The following is a 9,516-nucleotide window of genomic DNA, read 5'->3' on the forward strand; positions in this document are numbered from 1 at the left end:
CTCCAAGACCAGCATGATTGGTTGTAGAGGACTCAACAATTATAACGTTTATGTGAAAATTTGGGGCAAGATATAAGAGCCCATGTAGGGTCTAAGGGATGAGCTTTCTGCAGAAGTGGACCCACATAGAGTCTATCTTGTGTTGTGATTTGGGGTGACGTAGAGACCAACAAAGATTCCCTTAAAATGTAACCAAGGCTAAGGAAGGTCAATTTAAGCTTGAAAATTGTGCTGTTACTACCAAACTCGGGGAGTGAAAACACATGATTAGTTGCAGAGTTGAAAAAAGAAAGAAAGAAAAACAATAAAGCATTTAAAAGTAAGAAAATTTTAAGTTTATATAGTTTTTTTCCAGAGAAGAGGCACAGAATGAGTCCCATAGTTGTTTATGTCGGATTGGTTCGGATTGGTTGGTCTATTTTATTAGTCAGCTTTTGCTTCACGGCATTATTTCTTATATTACCTGACTCTATTCGAATTCTGAATCCACCAAGTAATTTTCTAATTTTATTTGGTTTCACAAGTAGGTACCAGTTCTGACTGACATGTGTGTATTTATGTAAGCTTTGCACTTTGGCTTTAAAATTGGCTGGTTTTGACTTACCCTTCTATTCATCCGTGGTGCTTTACTGAGCGTTAGCTTTGTGCTATATACTATGTTGGGTACTGGAGATATGCTGGTGGTCTCGAGGGGGATAAATTCCCATGGGTCAAATTTGTAATTTGTGAATAAATAAAAATATATTTCTGACCCATGAATGACCAGCTGAGGAAGTGTCATTCTGGAAAGCCCATCCTGAGCTAGCCTTCCTGTCCTTGTTGTTGGCCTTAGACTGGGTTTCCTTAAAAGCAGAACCTAAAACAAAGGCTTACGATCAGGTACTAAATTTGGGCTGTGGTTCTAGAAAGTAGCAATGAAGAGCAAGAGTAAAGCAGAGCAGGGAAGGAGAAAAAGGCTATAGGAAGATGTATTACTAAGTCGACCACCAGCGTAGGACAGCACAGCCCGATTCTGTGGAATACTCAGAAAGAACTTCATGGCATACACATCTGCATGGCTTGTCCAGGAAACAAAGTTGGAAAGCATTTATCCATCAGTTTCCATCCCACTTTGGTCAAGGACAGCTCCTTGGGCATTAGCTTCCTTGCATTTCTGGAGTCTCCATGCACAAGGGCCAAGCCTGGGTCCATGAGCATCCCATGCTGTAGCATCAGAGAAGCCTCAGGACAGGAAGTAAGAAGCAGGCAGCAAGGATCCAGTAGAAAGCACACTTGAGTTATATCAAGTTAAACCTGGTGGAGTGTTGAAGCCCACATGGAGCTTACTTCTACAGCAATGGCTTGGGGTGATAGCCCCGAGAGGGTTTAAAGAAGTGTGTAAGAAGAAACCTATACATTATTCTGTGACAAGTGATCAGTCATGTGAGCATCTTGCTTCTTATAACTAGAACATCTTCATCATCTCTAGCTACTGCCTCCACCACCAGCACCTCCATCCCCACCTCCACCATCTCCCTCATTACCACCTCCACACCCCCGGGAAACACCACAGCCAGTCCCTTTGCCACCAGCACAGCCACCATTCCTGTTAGACTACATTACCACCTTCATCCACCACCGCCATATGTAAGTAAGTCACACAAGTCATTGAAAGTGTTTCAAAATTCTGTTTTCTGAATGTTGCCTTTGAGTGTTCATACTTCTTAAAAAACAGAATCTTTAGTCCCAGATGTAAAGTTCTCGTGATAATTTAAATTAGGGAAGTCTTGTTCAGGTCCTAACTAATTGGAAAGTGTTTAAAAGGTTTTTAAGTTTTGCTACATAGTAACTTGGAACTGGAAAAAAAGATCTTAAACTCACTTAAACTCTTTGTAAACTTCATATCATCAGCTCCATAAGATACTAAAGAAACAATTAGCAGTTTAGATAAATTTTTACACAAGAATGTTAATTGCAGCATTATGTAAAATGGTGAAAAGAAGAAATAACCTAATTGACAACTAGGGAACAGTACAATACATCATAGTGCATGTTTGCAAGGGGGAAATAATGATATAAGACAACGTTCATATTATATTATCAATGAAAAGACTGTGATATCAAAAGAGCTAGTTACCCACCCAATAGCTAGGCTCCCTTTTCCTCCTTCTTTCTTACCAACAAAGCCTTGACATCATCAGGAGTGGCCATGTGCCCAATTTAAAGATAATGTTTGCTATCGTCCCTTGAAGCTGCCTGCAGGAATGATAAGCCAATGCCTGGAGATAAAGTATCCATCTTGAAATGGTAAGGATTAAAACCATATGCTGTGCATGGGTGAGCCAGAAGCTGGAATGAGTCCAAATCATTGAGGACTTCCTCAAGCAGCTAAACCAGCCCTAGACTGCCCATCTCCACACTTCTATTGTAATGGACAAAAAGCAAAAGCCCTTTTCTGTTGGTTTCTGTTAACATGAGCCAAATGCAGTATTAAGTCCTACCCACATGTTCTGCAACTTTAAAAAAAATCGTTTTATTGAGATGGTCTGCATATCATAAAATTCACCGATTTTAAGTATACAGTTCGATGAATGCTAGTATATTTACAGTCGGCAACTTGTTTTTACTTTGTATTTTTCACTTAGCTTGTATATCATTTTATAAATAGGACACGGGGAGCTGACGTATCCTTGTTAAATAACTGCAGGGTGTTTGTGATAGTCGTTAGCGTTACGTACTGATCGTTTCAATTCAGCATCTGGACACAGTTCCCATGTTCTGTGGAGTTAGATGTGGCCACTTAATGAAATGAAATGTGACCATAAGTGATAAAGAGATACTTCAGTACGACCTTTAAAAATTCATTGTCTACAATTCTGCACTTTCTATCTTTCCCTCTGTTGTAGTGGCTGGCAATGTTCCAGTCTGTGGCAGCTAAATCAGCCTGGGTCCCAGAGAGTGGATGACTGGCTGAGGCAGGATGAGTATGTACCGTGAGTGAAAATAAATGTTTGCTTATTTAACTTTATTGAGAATATGATAGGGTTTCCTCATAGCACCATAACCTAGCCCAACCTACCTGATATGAGATTACAAGCTAAGATCATACCTTCATTTGTTCGGTCAAACCCATGGTGAGTGCCGTTTTGTTTAGCTTGAACTTTCTGATGTCGTTAACAATACTGGAATGAATATTCCTGTACCTTTATCTTTATTCATATTTGAATTATTTTTAGGATAGACGTAGTCTTGGAAGCAGAATCACAGAATCAAGGGATGTGTACAATTTATATTCTGATAAATATCATCTCCTTGCTTCCAAAGAAAGACTTTGAATGTTCTCTCACACAGAGAGTGCCTGTATCCCAGCCAAAGCACGAATAACAGACAGTATTATTATTCTCACTTCTGCTAATCTGATAGGCAAAATATTCTTTTGTGCTTAATTTGAACTTCTCAAGATTGGTCATGAATAGGGCATTTATATTCATACATTTGTTGGCTGTTTGAACGTCTTCTTTCTGAATAACTTGTTTTCCTGTGAAGTGCTTACTTTGACCTTAGCTTTCTCCTTTTGCATCGTTTATCTTTTTTCTTGATTTGTAGGGGCTTTTAATATGGTCTGACTATTAATCTTTATATTATGCAATGTAGACATTTTCTCCAACTCAGTCTTGCAATTTTATGTCTGTTGAGTGCAGAACTCCAAAAATATTATGTAAATTAAATCTATTGTTCTATTTTACAGCTTCTGGGTTTTGTGTTTGAGAGGAAAGCCTTCCCTCTACATTATTTAAAAAATTCTCTTCCACTTACTTTTAATCCTGCTATAATTTCATCTTTTACATCACACGTTTGTAATCTATGCAGATACTTTTAAAGGAATGATGAGAGTTAGATACAGCAAATTAATGCCGTGCCTTCCAAGTAGACTATCAATTTTTCCCATAGTGTTATTTCTCTTGCTGATTCAAAATACCACTTTGTCATAACCGAAATGAATATGTTAAAAAGATTGGCTGCTAAACCTTGTTCTGCTTCAATGATCGGTTTCCCCATTGCTATACCAGTACCCCCTATTTTAATTAAGGAAAACCTTCATAATTGTTCTACTTTTTTTTTTCTAACTATTCTTGCCAGTATTGTTTTGAGGATAAATCTGAGAAACAACTCATCAAGTTCCATAAAATATCCCATTAGAATTCTGAGATTATGTACAATTTACACAGCCCTGTGGAGTAATTTCACATCTTCATGGGATTTGTATGAAAGAACATGGTGTGTCCCTTTCCTCATTCACGTCTTCTTAGTTTCCTTCCTACAAGTCTTGTACATTTCTTGCTCCGTGCTTTTCATGGATTATTTCTGACATCTTGTTTCCCCAGGTTACAAGACAAAAATGAAGTCATTAGACTGAGGCAGTTACTTCAGTTCAAAAGCTTTGGTTTCATTCTGGTATTAATGTTTAGAAAACGTCTGCCTCTTTCTTCCTCTCTACTCAAGCAGAGCATCATCTTTCAGTTGTGACAATTTGGAACAACCCATTACATTTGACCTGCACATTTCTTTTCATCTGATCCATACTTTATGTTCTGCTGCACGAATGATGACAGGGTAGTTGATCCCCGTTGGCTCCGTTCTCGCCAGCCAAATGGTTCTTGCGCTCTTATGCTGTTTTACATAATGTCTCCCTCTGAGTATGTTAGCTATTAAATCACAGTGAAAGTCTTTTTTTTTTTTTTTTTTTGCACAACATGATGTTACATTTGTATTAAACCCTCGAGAGCAATAGTGGAGTACATATTGCACACAGGGGCCAGCAGGCGCACTTTAGGGCTGTATCATCTATAAAGAGTGGAAGGTAGGCTATCCTCCTCTTAGAAGAAGACGCATTGGCATATTTTGTGAAGACCCAGCAGATGAATCAGTAATGGCAAAACAGCCATCACTGGAGCCCGTTCCCATTCATCAGTCGTGGTATTTCAACCGCTAGGCTTTCAGAGAAAACAGAAATTCTAAAATTTGCTTTGAATGTCACATGATGGCCCAGTGTGCTTCCGAAAGGTCTACCATGATTTTCACTGAGCTCCTTTTCCCCCTGTCAAGTTTCAGGTATGTATTTGTTTCTGTGTTTTTTGAAGTTCTGTCAATGTAAGTAGAATATTAAGATTTTATTGAACTGACACAACATCTGTGACAGAAGGAAACTGTTCGGGAAGTTATCTTTCTTTTCTTTCCATCCATGCTTCCCCCCCTCTTTCTCCTTATAATTTTTTTTTTTTTTTTGGTTTCTTCTCATTCCTTTTATTTTTTCAAGTGTGACTGGTAGGAGACATAATGATTCAGCCACAGCTCATTGGAGACTAGGATAGCTTCAGATACATATTGGACTTTATGGCAGTCAGGTGCATTTAGGGCTAAAAATATAAATCACTAGATGAGCTACAAGCCCTCAGTTTTCCATAAATCTTACTTGATATTTAATATTAGCTTTTATCGTGCATCTTCCAAGCCAGTGGCTACCTCCTGGGAAGAACTTAGTTCTCCAGACTTCCTCCAAGACACAACAGCTCTAGGCGGAACTGCCTAGTCCATGCCTGTGGGACCTGCTGTCTGGATCACCTAGATTCTGTGCTTAGAACTCTGTGACCAGTCTCTCTCCTTAAATACCATATCAAGGACAGAACTCCATTAGTCAGGGCTCATGTCCTGGATCCCTTGATAGAAAACCTCACCTTGGCTGCACCCAGCCCTGCTCACAGTCATCTTTCACAACTGCTGGCCTTCTAACTGCCTGTCATTTGCCTTTGTTATTAAGATCTCTCTTTCCCAAGTATGCGTTTGCAAATACATGTGTGTGTGTATGTATATATTTATATATACAAATTATTTAGCTTATTTAAATTCAGCGCTGCCCCATCACCCCACATTCCTCCTTGGAGTCTTAACTGACCTCACAGCCCTATGCATATGTTCAAAACTCCATCTCTCTTGGCTCCCTATACATTGAGACATCTGAATCCCTTGTTTTATTCAACATGCGTAAGATCCGGCGGTGGGGTGGGGGGGAAGGGAGTGCTGTTACATAGGATTGAGGAGGATCTACATCACTGGAACACATAAATATTTCATGTGCAAGCTTCTTTGTGGAAAAGTTATTTTATGAAATATATATATAAACCCCCATGGGGTGCTGTTTGATCTAAGACACATATGTGGCATTTTTTAGTGAAGTCAGTGGAAATCTGGATGGGTCCCCCGATGGAAGGAATTAAATTCAGATAGCGGAAGATACTTTCACCAGATGCTATATATTTCCTACAAAACTGAAAAGAATCTTAAAATAAGATTAGTAAAAGGGGAAAATCCTTGCGTTAGCAGACATCCCTCACTAGGAGCTGTTCAAGGATGAGCAACAGGCTTTCTTGTCGGCAGCATCTCTGACAGAAAGGAGGACAGAGCATTTTGAAATAAATGGATTAACCTCTAAATAAGGGGCTGTTTTATAGAAGTCTTTTTTGTCTCTAAGGACTCAGACTACCGGCCTGTTAGTTTTCTTTATTTCATACACCGCAGAATACTACATAGGACAAAGCAGGAGTCACCAAAGAGAAACAAACATCCTGGGATGGGTTTCCAGAACTTACCCCCATACCCTAGTCAGAAGTGTATCATTTCTTTGAGTAGAGCCACTGATAACGTGAGTGGGGTCCAGGGTGTAGGACCCGACTCGTGGGGTAGCACGAGGGAGGGAAACTGCGGTCTGTGCCTCCTGCCTTAGGCTTCCCCAAGGACTGTGAGGCTGACCCAAGATGTCCCCTAGGATCTGCACCCAAATGACTCTGCTTCCTTGCTCTGCCTCTCAGCTTCCCCCCCAGATTCTCCACTTCCCCAAACCTTCTGACCGCAAGGCCGTGAGCAGCTGTCCAGGTGACCAACTCCCCATCTCGAGTGTGGGAGCATTTCTTCCTGGCACACGCTTTCTGCTGCACCCCAAACTCTGCCTCCTCTGTGAAGGCTGGTGGGGACAGTGCTTTCAGCCTGACTCTTTAAGCCTGTTGAGTGAAGTAGTCTGAAGAGACAGCATGACAAGTGGAGCCCCAGTTCCTCACCTCATCTGAACTAAATGTGCAAAGGGCTGGACTCTCACCTTCTGGGGAAAGTGCGGCCAATCTAAAGTTACGTCAAATATGATAGGGTTCTTGTTGGGAGTGAGGGAGTCTCACTGCAGTCTAATTTTAGAAATACATGATAAATCTATTTATCAGTTGAAGTAAGGAAGAGACGAGCTCAGCTCACCTGCCTTTCCAGCTCAGACCTGGCTTCCCCTCCCACCCTGCCCTCCAGCCAAACGGAACCACTGACAACCAGCCAACATTGTAGCTTCAGCCCTTCCTTTTCCTTCCAAGGTCCATCTCAAGCGCCACCCCACCTCCCTCCCATCCTAAGAAATTCTTACACTTCTTTGAAAGCAAGAATCTCAGTGGTACAGCCCTTCCATTCTAAGATGCCCACCTTCAGCCCCCAGGACTTGGAGGGAGGTTCACCATCTGTGTTAAATCCAAGTCGAGTACTTGCTGATTTGTAGTTTTTCTCTTCCCAAGCCTGTGTCTCCCGCTAACCTGAAACTTCCTTGAGGGCAGGAACTGAGTCCCACTCACCAGAGTGTCCTAGGTACCCTTACCACTACCCAGCCACAGTCGGTATCGATGATTATGTTTATTCTTCCTTTTTTTTTTAACTGAAGTATAGTCAGTTACAATGTGTCAGTTTCTGGTGTACAAGGATTATGTTTCAAATGAAGAACCCCTCCCTCCTCCCCTCAGAACATTCATACAAACTACATCATCAAGCAAGTTTTCTCAGCATATTTATTATACCTTCTGAGTTAAAGATTGTTGTGACTGGCTGGTGTCTATGAGTCACCATATTTAAACCAAGACTTGGATTGGAAGCAACAGGGGTGAGGAGAAGGTCAGAGTAAAACAAAACAAAACAAAAAAACCGAAACAAAAGACTCTCAGCTGTGATTTTATGATTTGCCAAAAGAAAATACTGTATATAATTGTATTTCTTTTCCCCAGAGAAGCATGATGAGGATTAATGAGATAACCCCACATTTGCCCATCTGGTAGAACACCAGGTACAAAGTAAACAGTAAGTGTTAGTTTAAGGAAGGACGGGATAATAGAGTGTTAGGGGTCATTTGCCAGAGCCTCCACCCCCCGCCCAGTGCAGGAAGGGCTTGGGCTGAGGGTTGGGCGCCCTGCCTCTGTCAGACCACCCAATGGGCTCAAAGCAGCCCATTCCGGGTGCAGACAGTCCTTATAAAAAATTCCCTCCTCCACCTGGGGTAATATCTGCCACCTGCTCACATCCATCCTCCCATTCGCTGTGTGGAGAAGTCAGATGCCTTTTCTTTTTATTTCCACCGGATTTTATTTTATGCATAAGTAACATACAAATATCTCCCCTTTCTTAAAAACTTGAAACATTACAGGCAGACTTCTTCTCCCCACAGGCTTTTTATCCCCAGAGCCCACTTCCTTTGTCCATGTCAACTTTCCAAAAGCTGTACCTCTGTTTCTCTCCCCTTTCTCTGCCCTCTCTGTTCCAACTCTTCTTGTCCTTCAGCTAAGACCTCATTCCCTTCCTCATCTCATAACATTTCTCTTATGTGAAAAGTCTCCAGCAACCTGGTGGCTTCCTCTGACTCTAGGGTCCTCTGAGATGGGAACCCTGCTGGCTTTCTGCCAGCGAATACTTCTTGTGTTTTCTCTTCTTTGGTGCTCTTCTCTTAGGTCCTGTGTTCTCTTGGAGCAATTCCAGTCCTGCCTTAGAACAGCAAGTGCACATGTCAAGCTAGATCTTTCTCTTCACTGTGCACCCATTGAAAGCTGTCCTGAACATGCCTCTAGCATTGTGTCTCTAACACTAATGTTTTTTTAATACATGATTCTCAAGTATGGTCCTCATTCCCCCAGAATCATGACAGTCCTCCCAATGTGTGCAGAAATGTAAAACTTCTCTTCTATTTACAGCTACATAAACTTTATTTTTCAAATGACTTAGGACTGTTATTCATTATAATAGTGACCACAGCAGTAGCTGACATAATATGGTGCCTACTGAGCACCAGACCCTCTTCTATAAACTTTGATCCTCCCAGCAGGCAAATGATATAGGTATTAACATTCCCATTTTGCAGATGGATAAACTCCAGGAGGTGAAATAACCCATAAGGGACAGAGTCAGAACTCAAACTCAGGTAGTTGGGATCAGAGGTCTGCAATCTCAATCATCAAACTCAAGCAAAAATTTTCATTACGTTATTTCCTCTAATTCTTTGTTATCACCATTTTCTTCTCTTACTGAAAAGTGGTAACAGTTAGATAACAAGACTGGTGAACCTTTTGCCTTTTCCACATGAGCAAAGTTGAAAAAAAAAAAAAACTTCTGAAAACCACAACAGTCGATGATGAGATGTTTGTAACCAGGGTAGATGTCTTTGATCTCTACCTTCCGGGTGCCTGGGCA

This window comes from Camelus ferus, chromosome 34 (genome assembly GCF_009834535.1).
Source record: "Camelus ferus isolate YT-003-E chromosome 34, BCGSAC_Cfer_1.0, whole genome shotgun sequence".
Classification (NCBI taxonomy): domain Eukaryota; kingdom Metazoa; phylum Chordata; class Mammalia; order Artiodactyla; family Camelidae; genus Camelus; species Camelus ferus.